The following is a 12409-nucleotide window of genomic DNA, read 5'->3' on the forward strand; positions in this document are numbered from 1 at the left end:
TTTCCATGCGGGATACACTCGGATAATAAATAGGAGGGGGAGGCGGGGGGGGTGCGAGGGAAGTAGGACAAAAATAAAAAAACAAGAAAGAACAGAAATAACCACAAGAAAATAGAAAGGCGAGCGGCGCCCGTGGAAACGGCCCGCAGCCCGGCGCCGCGCCTCAACCCCGCGCACTCGTGGGTGAGGTATCCGACACCCCCGGCCCCAGCCACTCCCCCTACGATCCATCCATCCCGCACCCAAACGGCCCCCGCGCCCGGGCGGCCCAACGAAACCCCCCGTCCCCGCCTCTCGCGACCCTCCTGCTCCCCTCGCTTCAGTTCAGCGAATCCCCATTTCCCCCAGCGCTCATTTTAGCTGCGCTGGTTCTCGTATGAACTCGATACAAAGACGTGGTGCAAACATAACTCCAAGACGTGAATCCCACTTGTCTTCCCTAAACTCTCTCATCCTTCACCCCTTTCAGGTTCCTTAAAACACAGCCTCACTCGATCTGGGTTCCTGGCCTTTCGGGTGACCAATAACAATCCTGATTTGTGCTCCTTGCATTGTGATAAAGAGGCGAAATGCTAATTCAGATTTAGGGGGAGTTTTCCTATTGGTTGCAAGACCGGGTTGGAATATCCCCAGGCCCACGAGGCCCTCCTTGATTCAGATCCTTTTTTTTTTTTAATCATCTTAGAATGGATGCAAAGATACTTCGGGCTCAGTACTCTACATTTAGGAATTTGGAGAAGTTCTTCATTTCTTCACTTCATCATATTTTTCGAATAGAAAACAGTGGAAGGACCTCAAACATATTTTTTGGACTTTCCAAAAACCACAAGAAGTCACAATATATGTTTTATCTTTTTAAACTCAATATATTTAGGGTTCAGTGGGTATGACTTCCGTTGGTCACTTACACATACAGTTAACTTTAGTAGTAATTTTTAATATTGGTGTTATTTAATATTTGAATATAAAAATAGTGGAACCAAATATTTGTGAAACTATCTTATTTTGATCATTAAAGAAGAGGCTTATTTCAGACTTGGCCTCTCGCTTCATCTATTTTCTTTCCATTTGGCATTCTTATTTTAAGTTACCTAAATCTGTCTACTTGAAGATACCCTAAAAACATCAGAATGGTCCGGTAACTGTCTATAATTCAGAATGTTTAATTGAGTGTTTTTACTTAATTTAAGAACGGGTTTTACTTTTCAAAGTAAGTTACAATTCTGTCTCTAGCATCTGGGCATCACAAAAGTACTTAATACTATAAGCAAAATAAAACAAACTTTTAAACAAAACAACAGCAAAAAAAGAAGCCAGTATTTTCTAGCCTGCATTTTATAATGAAAGTCTAATGAAACTATTTTATTATAATGGAAAATATTAAAGGATAGGAAACAGAAGCTTGGAGTGTGTACGCTGATGAGAGTTTTTACTAGTCACTTCCTTTTACTACATTTTTGTTTTAATTAACAGACTAATAAAGATATCCTACTTTATATTAATGGCTTCTCTGGAGCTATGCTTTCATGGATTACATCTGCCAAATTGGACCCCAAGTGTTTAATGAAAATTGTATTTTTTAAAATTTTTTCATCCTACAACTAGGTTACCTTGTCTTCATCCTAGCAGCCCAAAGTGGTTTCTACGTTTAATTTTATTTTCTATAACAGATGTAAACGTGTTGCTATCATTTTATAGCTTTTTATGCCATTTTATATCTTTCATGTTTTTCGTTGTTCTTGTACACAAATCCAGAAGAATTCTACTTTCATTCTGGTTTGATTGCAGTTTTAAAGAAACAAGTTGTGAAGTGGGGTTTTTATTCTTTGGGTGTTAGAATCTAGGGTTATACACTAATCTGCAGTCATTGTTCTTTTGAGACTGATAAACTGTTCCCTCAGTAAATAATTATTTAGTGTCAAGTCTCTGTGCTATGTAAGGCCCCTGACCTGTAAAAGGCGATTATGAACAGAACACAACGCCACATCAAATGTTCTCTGTGACAGGAGAAAAGTAAATGCAGGTCCTGGGGAAGGCTGCGTTCCAGGCCTCAGAGGTAGGATGCTAGTATGCTGGTACCTACCTGTGCATACCTTGGAGATATTGCAGGTTCCTTTCTAGACTACTACAATAAAGGAATCTTTTTGCTAGTGGAGGGTCTTGCTTTCAATTTGTAAAACAAAACAAAAACGCAACATTTGTGAGAAGCACAATAAAATGAGGTTTGCCTGTAGGTAGAGCTGGGTGGGAGTCATTTCTAAATGAATATGTGCTGTGAGTCAAGGGACCTTGGCAGGGAAGCAGGGAGTGGGTGGCCTAGTGTGTCCAAAGCATTAAGATGGGAGTAGTGGGTGATTAAGGTGATGAAGATATTTGCAGGCGGGGGGAGGGGGGGGGATTGTGCTTGGAAAGAGATATTAAGTAACAAGGTCAGTAAAGAAGACTTTATTAAATCACGATTCCAAATTTAAATAAAAAATATTGAGATTCTAGGGTTGGATCTCAAATATATCAGATTTTCTAAAAAAATCTTCGTGGTTTTTTAAAAATATATTTGTATTGATTTCAGAGAGGAAGGAAGATGGAGAGATAGAAACATCAATGATGAAAGAATCATTGACTGGCTGCCTTCTGCACACCCCACATGGGGGATCAAGCCTGCAACCCTGGCACATGCCCTGACCGGGACTCAAACCCTGACCTCCTGGTTCACAGGTCTGCACTCAACCACTGAGCCACTCCAGCCAGGCTCTTCTTGTGTTTTAAGTGTTAATATGCCTCATGGGCCTACAACATATAAAATCTCATGTCTTAAAAAGCTATAATGTGAGATTCATCAAAAACATGTTATAATCGTTGCTGTTTCACTATTGACAGTTCAGGGAAATAACCAACACTTGAGAATGTATTTTTTTTTTAAATCTATTTCATCCCAAAATATATTCACTTTTTCATTCAGTATGATTTTCTCTTTAATTTTTCTATTTGACAGAGGATTGTTTTACTGTATTAAGATGAAAATAGAGTATAATCACCATAAAGCCTAGTTTATATGATTTTATGTCACAACACTGATAGTAATTCTTACGCACAGTGAACTAGCCTAAAGCAAAGCCCAGAAGCGCATTCTGAACAGTCAAAGCATTCTGCCTTTAAGGAAATTATCCTATCGTATAGGGAATAAGAAGAAAATCCCAAGGTCTCCCTGCTTTTGCCTTGGACATTTTCCCTGGCTACCCTCACCTTTTGCCTGGCTCAGCCTCGTTATTCAGGCCTCAGCTTAGATCTCAGTTGACTCCATTGTAGTTTAAGATGGATAACTTACTCTGCCGCGAATTGTTCTAAGTGCTCCACCTGTATTAATGCGTTTAATACTTACTACACTCCTACGAAAAACTATTTCATTACTCTTTTTTTTTTCTGATGAGGAAACCAAACCACAATGTGGTTAAGTAACTTAATGGACCTCACATTAATGGCCGAGCGAGAGTTCCAACATAGGCTGAGTCTGTTTTAGTCAAATATGAACGTCTCTGGAACTTAGTACATGTTAATTAATGTGTCTAGTATTGTGAGGTTTAAAATATATAATGGAATTATCTTCCTTGGGAGTTTGGTTCTTAAAAGATACATCTTTTTCTCCTATCACTGGAATTAATACTTTTTATAGAGCTTTGTATCCCCCCTTCCCTTCCCTTTGTAAAGTACACAAAGGATTTTCTTAGTGTATGTTAAGAATATTTCAAATATTTTCTTCCTGAGAACCTGTCATTTTATTTAATCATTCTCCTGTTTCAGTTAAACATTTGGGTTTCTTTTGCCAGAATTTAATATCATAATGCTTATGTTGACTATCCCAGTAAAATAATTTTTTTCTCTATCTATGTTCTTAGGATGGATTCCTAGAAGTAATCATCCAAGATAATAAGTATGCTTTAAGGCAGCGGTTCTCAACCTGTGGGTCGCGACCCCTTTGGGGGTCGAACGACCCTTTCACAGGGGTCGCCTAAGACCATCGGAAAACACATATATAATTACATATTGTTTTTGTGATTAATCACTATGCTTTAATTATGTTCAATTTGTAACAATGAAATTGGGGGTCACCACAACATGAGGAACTGTATTAAAGGGTCTCGGCATTAGGAAGGTTGAGAACCACTGCTTTAAGGTTTTTGATGCCAAAAAGCTTTCCAGAAAAGTTGTGCTGATGTACACACCCATTAGCAAATCAAGAGTGCTGATTGCATACCATATTTGAATGCACTAAGTATTAGCACTTCAAAGTTTGACAATTAGTTAGATGAGCATTAATATCTAATTTAAATATTTTTTCTAACTTATATTTTAAATTATTAAAGTACTCCAAGTTGATTAAAAAGAAACAAAGTTAAGAGTTAAAATCACCTAGAATCTCATTATCCAGAAATAATGTCTGTAAGTATTTTGATAAATATTTTCCTGACAATTTTTAATACCTGTAGTTATACTTTATAGAATTTTTACTTGGGTTTTAAAGTAAAAACACATAAGCATTTTCTAATTTCCTAGTTTTAGGCAAAATTATGTGCTTCTGTGTTTCCAAAATACTGTATATTTTCCATAACACTTGGCATATTTAGTGATACTTAACTGTTTCTTCTTTGTTTCTTATTTCTTTTCTGCTTTCTGTGTCTCTGCTCTTCATCTAGAAAACAGAAAATACTACCTAGACCATAAGGATTACCTAATAATACAAAAATGTAGATAACAGTACCTTATACTGTGCCTAGGATTTTTTTTTAAATATATTTTATTGACTTTTTACAGAGAGGAAAGGAGAGGGATAGAGAGTTAGAAACATCGGTAAGAGAGAAACATCGATCAGCTGCCTCCTGCACACCTACTACTGGGGATGTGCCCGCAACCAAGGTACATGCCCTTGACCGGAATCGAACCTGGGACCCTTGAGTCTGCAGGCCAACACTCTATCCACTGAGCCAAACTGGTTGGGGCTGTGCCTAGGATTTTTTATATTGATCAAGGTCTCTAGGCTCCCTGAAGGTAAGTCTCTGTGGTCCCAGTCTTCTACAGCATTTGGCACATAGTAGAAAACTTCATGAATGTGTTTTTATTATTAAAGGCCATCTAGTACTTTAAATAATAATCTGGTGTGAGTAGGATGAACAAAAGCCAGTACATGATTAAGAGATTCACTCAATAACACAGCAAAAAGCACAATTGTTGTTACCTAAACATTTGTAAGTTAACTTAGAATTCATAATGTGATTTCTTGAGGGGCCATACATATTTGCCTTATCCTATATAATAAAAGGCTAATATGCAAATCAACCCAACGGTGGAACAACCGGTTGCTATGACGTGCACTGACCACCAGGGGGCAGACGCTCAATGCAGAAGCTGTCCACTGGTGGTCAGTGTGTTCCCATAGGGGGAGTGCCACTCAGTCAGAAGCCAGGCTCACAGCTGGCGAGTGCAGTGATGGTGGCAGGAGCCTCTCCCACCTCTGCGGCAGCACTAAGGAAGTCCAACTGCTGGGGAGCGGGCCTAAGCCATCAGTCGGGCATCCCCCGAGGGCTCCCCAACTGCGAGAGGGCGCACAGGCTGAGGGACCCCCCCCCCCCAAGTGCACGAATCTTGTGCACCGGCCCTCTAGTAAGAATATAATTAACTACCCCACTTAACAGAGGAAGGATATTATAAAAGTGAATTTTTCAAAAAAGTTAGTCTTTAAAGACTTTCAGTAGCAAACTATTTTAACTATTTTAAATGGAAGAATGTGTACACATGCATTTTATTTTTCTACCCTTCAAATAATAGGTAGCCTGTAATTTCACTTATTATGAAATATAATAATAGCTAACATTTATTGGGCAGTAACGATATGCAAGGCATAGTATTAAGCACTTATGTTACCTAATTTAGTTTTAAAACAATTCTATACAGTTTACACTGTTATTTTCCCTATCTTCCATGTGATGGAGTGCATGCCTAGAGATATTAACCTTACCAAGATTATTGAGATTTCCGATTTATCCTAAACTAAATAGCAATAGCTGTCATGCTTTTTTTTACGATGGTAGGGATAGCAGAATTCCATGATTTTTATTGATTTATATCAGTGATTTTTGGTGTTTTCTTCTTGATGTTAGCTGTTCCTTGCTGACATTGTCACTCCCTCCTTCTATTATGCAGCAGGCATCTGCTGTGGACTATAAAACTGTATAACAACAGCTAATATTATTTCTAAAATAAAAGTTTTTAGGCAGTGATTAAACGCTTTTAGGATGCTCAGATAGTCTGGATTGCAGAACTGAAAGATTGTACTGTGTGGCGGGCTGTTGGTGGGCCAGCCCTGCCCCGGTAGAGGGGGCTGATCAGGGGCGGGGCCAGCTGGGGGGAGGGGCTGCAGTCGGTTGGCCGACCCCACCCCCTGGTTGAACTCCCAGTCGAGGGGACAATTTGTATATTAGCCTTTTATTATATAGGATGATTTAACAGTATCCATTGAGCCGAAACCGGTTTGGCTCAGTGGATAGAGCGTCGGCCTGCGGACTGAAGGGCCCCAGGTTCGATTCCGGTCAGGGGCATGTACCTGGGTTGCGGGCACATCCACAGTAGGAGATGTGCAGGAGGCAGCTGATCGATGTTTCTCTCTCATTGATGTTTCTAACTCTCTATCTCTCTCCCTTCCTCTCTGTAAAAAATCAATAAAATATATTTTTAAAAAAACAGTATCCATTGATTTGATTGGACAGAGATTTTGTTTTTTTCAGTCTAACTTATTCACTGGCTCTAAATTGTGTTAGAAATAATTGGGATTATCAGATACAAAATTTTCATAAAATCAAGTTTACTGTTACTGCTTTTAATGTCAGTTTATATTTTAGATTTTTTAAAGGGCCTTCCAATCTGTTACTTCATTGTCTTTTAGGGGCAGGCTAAAATTAGTTTTTGTTCTTCTTAGTCATCTGTACTCATTTTCTATTCAAAATTGTGTGGGCTTAATTTATCCTTATTGTGTGACTTAGTCTGTTTCAAATCTTAACTTTTTTATCCAATTACAGGGAGCAGATTTCCCAAATAATTGAAGCTGCCTCCTCATTGTTGACTTATATGATACTTGTTTTATCTTTAAGTCTTCATTTTCTTTTATTGTTCCATTTAGGTCATACAAAATTATCAACTTAAAAATTAGCCTGCTATATTTGGTCAAACATTTAATTAATTCACTCCTAATGCCTTGACAGGGCCAGACCAAATGATTTCCTGGGCCTTTTATGGCCTGCAGACTGGACAGTCCCTACCCCTGAATTACAGGGTTATTTGGAAGAGAGTTTTAATTTATAGATACTGGGTTTTGGGTGTGCGTGTTTTTTTAAATTTGCTTCTAGCTATCTGCTGCTAACTTCTCATTTTTTATATCATGGTCATAGTACGTTTCCATTATGTTGGTTTGAATTTTTCCTAAGCCTTAAAAAGTTGGTTAGCATAAATGTCTGTCTATATCTCAACTTTGAAGTCAAGAAACTCATAGTGAATTATTTGAGCACTTGAAATAAGGGTCATTTTTATTGTTGTAGTTTAAATACTATATACCCTGGAGTTTAATGCCATCATCATTATTTAAGCACTGTGGATAAGAGAAAGAAATCCAATGCTTCAAATTGTCAGGGCTTTTTGTCATCTTTGTGGAAGGATAGAATGATGTAACTTTCAAAATAGGCTGATTTCCCAGTTTGTTTTAAAAGTGTTCGAGTTCCTTAAATGCGGTTTCTCTGCTTGTAGAACTTCATACCTCTCAGCCCTGGTGATCTCCCTCTGCGTGTTTCCTAGGATTTCCTCGGGAGTGGGAGGAGCCAGCAGCTGTGGTTCCTCCATGGCCCTCCTTATGCTCTTTACCAGTTTAATCATATTTCAGAGAGCATCTTCCAGATACTTCCCACTTTCACCCCCAGATTGGGGGGGAAATTAGCTCTTCTTTCCTGACCTGATTATGAATGGTATGAATAAAAAGGAATAGCAAAATTATCGGAATTAACTCCACATTCTTGAAAATGGAGAGTGGTGGCAATTCTAGTGATTCCTGTAAGAAAATTAACCAAATGCTTTTCTTTTTTTCTGAAGAGGAAAAGATTTTTCAAATTATTGCCCTTTTATTTCCTATTGAGTTCCCTATTTTTCAGTGTTCTTCTAGGTCTTTCAATTGCATTGAAGAGAGATCCTCTGATTGGTTCTAATGTCTTTTACCCCCACCCTCTTTTTAATAAGAACATCTGCAGGGAACATTCTTACTCAAAATTGAGGTTTGAGTAAGACTAGATTCGGAGTATAGGTAGTATATGTTTAAAGTACGGTGTTGAAACACATCAGGAATCCAGCATATAAGAAAAATGTCACAAAATTAATTTTTTGATTTGAGTTGAAGTAGGAAATTTGAGGGCTGGCCTCGGTGGCAGGGAAGCAGGAGCCAGGTTGGCAGCTGTGGCTTAGCTTGGAGACCCTCCAGTGGTGTGATAGCACCTGAGTGCAGAGAAGGCAGGTGGAGAAAGCACGTGGAACTCCTGAGTGACAGCCAGAAGCCAAACTGCTTGCAGTTTGGCAAGCAGTGGGCTATCAGGTGCTGAGTCTTGGGCCTGATCATTCCTCAGAATAACAGATGGGTCGTAAATGTTTATTTCCTACTTTGATAGCAAATGAGTACTTAAGTTTCATGTGCATTTTAATTGGGTACTTATTTGATGATGAACACTTCAAATAGGCAGGACAGTTCAGCATGGATTTACATTTGGCCAAAGTTTTGAAATAATTTTCTTCTCACTGTGTATAGCCTCTTACTCAACTTTTTGTATTATCTCTTTAAAAGATAATAAGAGCTCTGACTGGTGTGCTCAGTAGTTAGAGCATCAGCCTGCTTACTGAAGGATCATGTGTTTGATTCCTGGTCAAGGGCACATACAGTGGGGCCTTGACTTACAGGTGTCCCGACTAATGAGTTTTTTGAGATACCAGCTGTCTCTCGGCCGATTTTTTGCATTGAGTTGATAGAGTAATTTGAGTTAACGAGCTCTTCACGAGCTCGGTCTCGGAACGAATTAAACTCGTAAGTCAAGGCCCCACTGTACCTCAGTTAGGGGTTCGACCAATAGATGTCTTTCTCATATCAATGTCTCTCTCCTCTCTCCTTTTTTTGTTTCCCACTCTCCCTTACACTCTCTCTAAAAAAATCAACGGGGGGGGGGGGGGGGGGGGGGGGGGGGCGGGGGGGAATACATTATCCTTGGGTGAGGATTAACAACAGGAAAAAAAGATAACCAGAATTATAATATGAAATAAAATAACCATTTACTTCTTTTAGAAATAATGGTTCTGAAGACTGACTAATTTGTTTAATTGCCAAATCTTTGCTTCCCACTAAAGTAACTTTTTGCTTAGCAAACCCAGTGGTTTAAGAACCTTTCCCAAGAGTGAGAAATGGGGTAAGCTGATTATATCCTCCCTGTACCTGCTTCTGCCCGTGCACATGGTCACCCACATAGCAACACACACAAGTGAGGTGGAGGTCAGGTCAGGCATAAGGAAGGAGATCCAGGGACCAGAAGTATGCTGAGATTCTTATATTTAAGTCTCTATATCTAACCATTAAATGGTCATTTGGTTCAAGAAGCTATCCTTATAATATCAATCACACCTTACTTCATACAGTAAACCCTCGATTTTCAGACCTCAGTTTAACAGACTTCTGATTTAACTGACAAAATTTCCAGTCCATATGTCATATGTGAAAATTAACACCCTGTTAATTTTAAAAAGCTTTTAACCAAGATTTGCTTATAATTAAATTGATGGGTTTTTTTGTTATGAATTCAGTTATTTTTAACAAATTTTAGCAAATAGGCCATATGTTGGAGAAAAAACTAGTAATTTCACCGACATAAATAAAATTACATATCTACAACTATAGTCTACATATTTAAATTCCAGAGTCACAGCTCGTAAGCAGTGTTTGGGAAATGATTAGCCCATGATCACACGAGGCGAGGTGAGTAGTAATTGGTTCTGTTGTCACATGGCATGGGGTGACTTTCTGCGGAAGTTTTACTGCTGGGGTCCAGCCCCAGCAGGTCCAGGGGTCCCCAAAGGTGTGGACGGAGTCGGCGAAGAAGGAATGACACGAAGACAGCCTTCAGTTGATCAGCAGCCTAGTCAGGACCTCTAGCCAGGATCTCCAGCCAAAGTTCTGGTCGGAGTTCTGGTTAGGAACTGATGAGGAACTGATGAGGATCTGATGTTTATTGTCTTGTTACATTTGTATTTATACCAGTCGATTTTAATCCTGTCAATTTCTATTGCAAAGGTTAGGGCGTTTCTTATCTCCATTCCAGGGAGTAAAGATTATGTAGCTTAAGCGTGATTGTTTGTAGTTAAAGTGATTAACTACCCACCTGGAACTTAGTTAAAGGGTTGTATCCCCTCCCTAACCTCAGGGAAAATTCCCCACCTGGGGAAACAACCTTTCTCGGAGAAGTGACCTTGGTTAAAACACTTGGCGCTAAGGAGAGCAAACATATTAAGAACAATATGCTATATATGCCAGGTCCCTTGAAACATCTGCTGTGCAGATGTTTCTTTCCTGCAGCGACTGTGTCAAGCAGCAAGGATGGACCGGCTTCCGGCATTTTACCGCTGGTGCAAGTGGTTCTGACCTGCCCTGAGCCACGCCCCAACTGTGCGCATTTGTTTACTCGAGGGGACTGGTCAATGCACCCATTTACTGACCTATTCAGTGTAAATGTAAAATGACAGTAATACATATAGAAAGCTTTTCTGTGAGATTACACTTTTCATACATACTTAATTTTAATCGCACAAACATGTCTATATACATAATAACAGGTAAACTAATCTGTCAATTTTTTAACATACGAATTTGGAAAACCTACTTTATTACATAACGGACTTTAGCTTTAATGGACACACCCTCGCTCGAATTAGTCCGTTATATCGAGGAACTGTACTTTAATGCTTAATAATTGCTTTAAGCTAACAAATATCCCAATACCCGCACTGATCTTTCATTTGGAGTTTTGACTTTTGGTGGGAGAGAGATTGGAAGGAGCGACAGGATGAGAGTGTTTAGACTGCCACATGGCAGCAGTGAGCCTCTGGGGATCTTAAGAGCTGGGGAAGAAGATTGCAGATGGGTTGGAAAAGGAGGCGGAAGCGTGACACCAGCTCACCTCCTGCTCTCTGAGGACTGGCAGGTCCTGCCAGGTGTCTTTCTCACCTTTCACTCTTCACTCCCAGGCAGTCCTGGCTCGTGGGTCTCCTAGAGGCTGGGAACGACTGGCAAGGCTGAGGGGGTAGACAGAGGAGCCCTTCCCTGCTTTCCTTCTGGTTTTCACCAAGTTATTATCCCTTTCATTATTCTCATTCGTTCATTTAGTCATTCATAGATATGCATCACTTTTTCCTCTCCTGCCCCACTGAATCCGTTCTCCTGGTTTAAAGTTCTAACAGGGGGAAAAAAGAGAAAATGAAAAACTTATCCTTCCCTATCACCCTCCAAACTATCTTTCTATATCTTATTCCTTTCCTGTCACACTTATTAAAAGAACACTTATACTACCATCTCTTTTTCAGCACATACTTACCAGGATTTTTTTTTTCTTAATCAGGAGTTTTTAACCTGGATTCTGTGGTTCCCCTTTGCTATGGATATGAGTTTGGGCATTCTGTGATGCTGGGTGAGAAAAAAATTTTTATTATTATATTCATAATCTCTAAATGAAATTTAGCATTTTCCTTAATTATGAATGTAGGCAACAATCCCAATATTAATAACAGTATATATGACTTTGTTACCCACAGAAATCATAAACATTTTTCTGTCATGTTATAGTTGAAATAAATATTTTGAGTATCTTTCACTTTTAACTACAAAATCATTGTAGTGATTAGATCTGCTGCTATATCTTATTTTAATGTGTTAATGTAAAAGCATATATTTCAGTATACCACAATTTTATATATTTTGATAACTGTATTTTAATATAATGGGTTTCTTTGTAATAAAATTCTGTTTTTTAATTTATTTAAAAGCATTACTTTGAATTTTTCTAACAGTTATTTAAGGGAGACTTCATTAGACTAAGAAAGTGATCAATAACACAAAAACATGGTTAAGCCTTACCAGTTTTGCTCAGTGGATAGAGCCTCAGCCTACAGACCCAATGGCCCCAGGTTCGATTCCAATAAAGGGCATGTACCTTGGTTTTAGGCTTCTCCCCGGCCTGGGTCCTGGTCGGGGCTCTTGCAGGAGGCAACCAATCAGTGTGTTTCTCTCACATCAATATTTCTCTGTCTTTCCCTCTCTCTTTCACTCTTTCTAAAAATCAATGGAAAAATA

The 12409-nt window shown here is 39.0% G+C and overlaps 1 protein-coding gene across 3 annotated transcripts in view; it reads left to right on the forward strand.

The window, feature by feature from the left end:
- Positions 1-12409, forward strand: part of ZC3H12C (zinc finger CCCH-type containing 12C) — a 68396-nt gene that overhangs the window by 4141 nt on the left and 51846 nt on the right. For 2 of the 3 annotated variants that reach the window (XR_002831795.1, XM_006099312.3), the window contains exon 1: positions 10617-11747. The gene's annotated coding sequence lies outside the window, so the exon portion shown is untranslated. Of the gene's footprint in view, positions 1-10616; positions 11748-12409 lie in introns of those variants that run through there. The other variant, XM_014464844.2, reaches the window with a different exon arrangement.

Source organism: Myotis lucifugus, unplaced genomic scaffold, assembly GCF_000147115.1.
Source record: "Myotis lucifugus unplaced genomic scaffold, Myoluc2.0 scaffold_270, whole genome shotgun sequence".
Classification (NCBI taxonomy): domain Eukaryota; kingdom Metazoa; phylum Chordata; class Mammalia; order Chiroptera; family Vespertilionidae; genus Myotis; species Myotis lucifugus.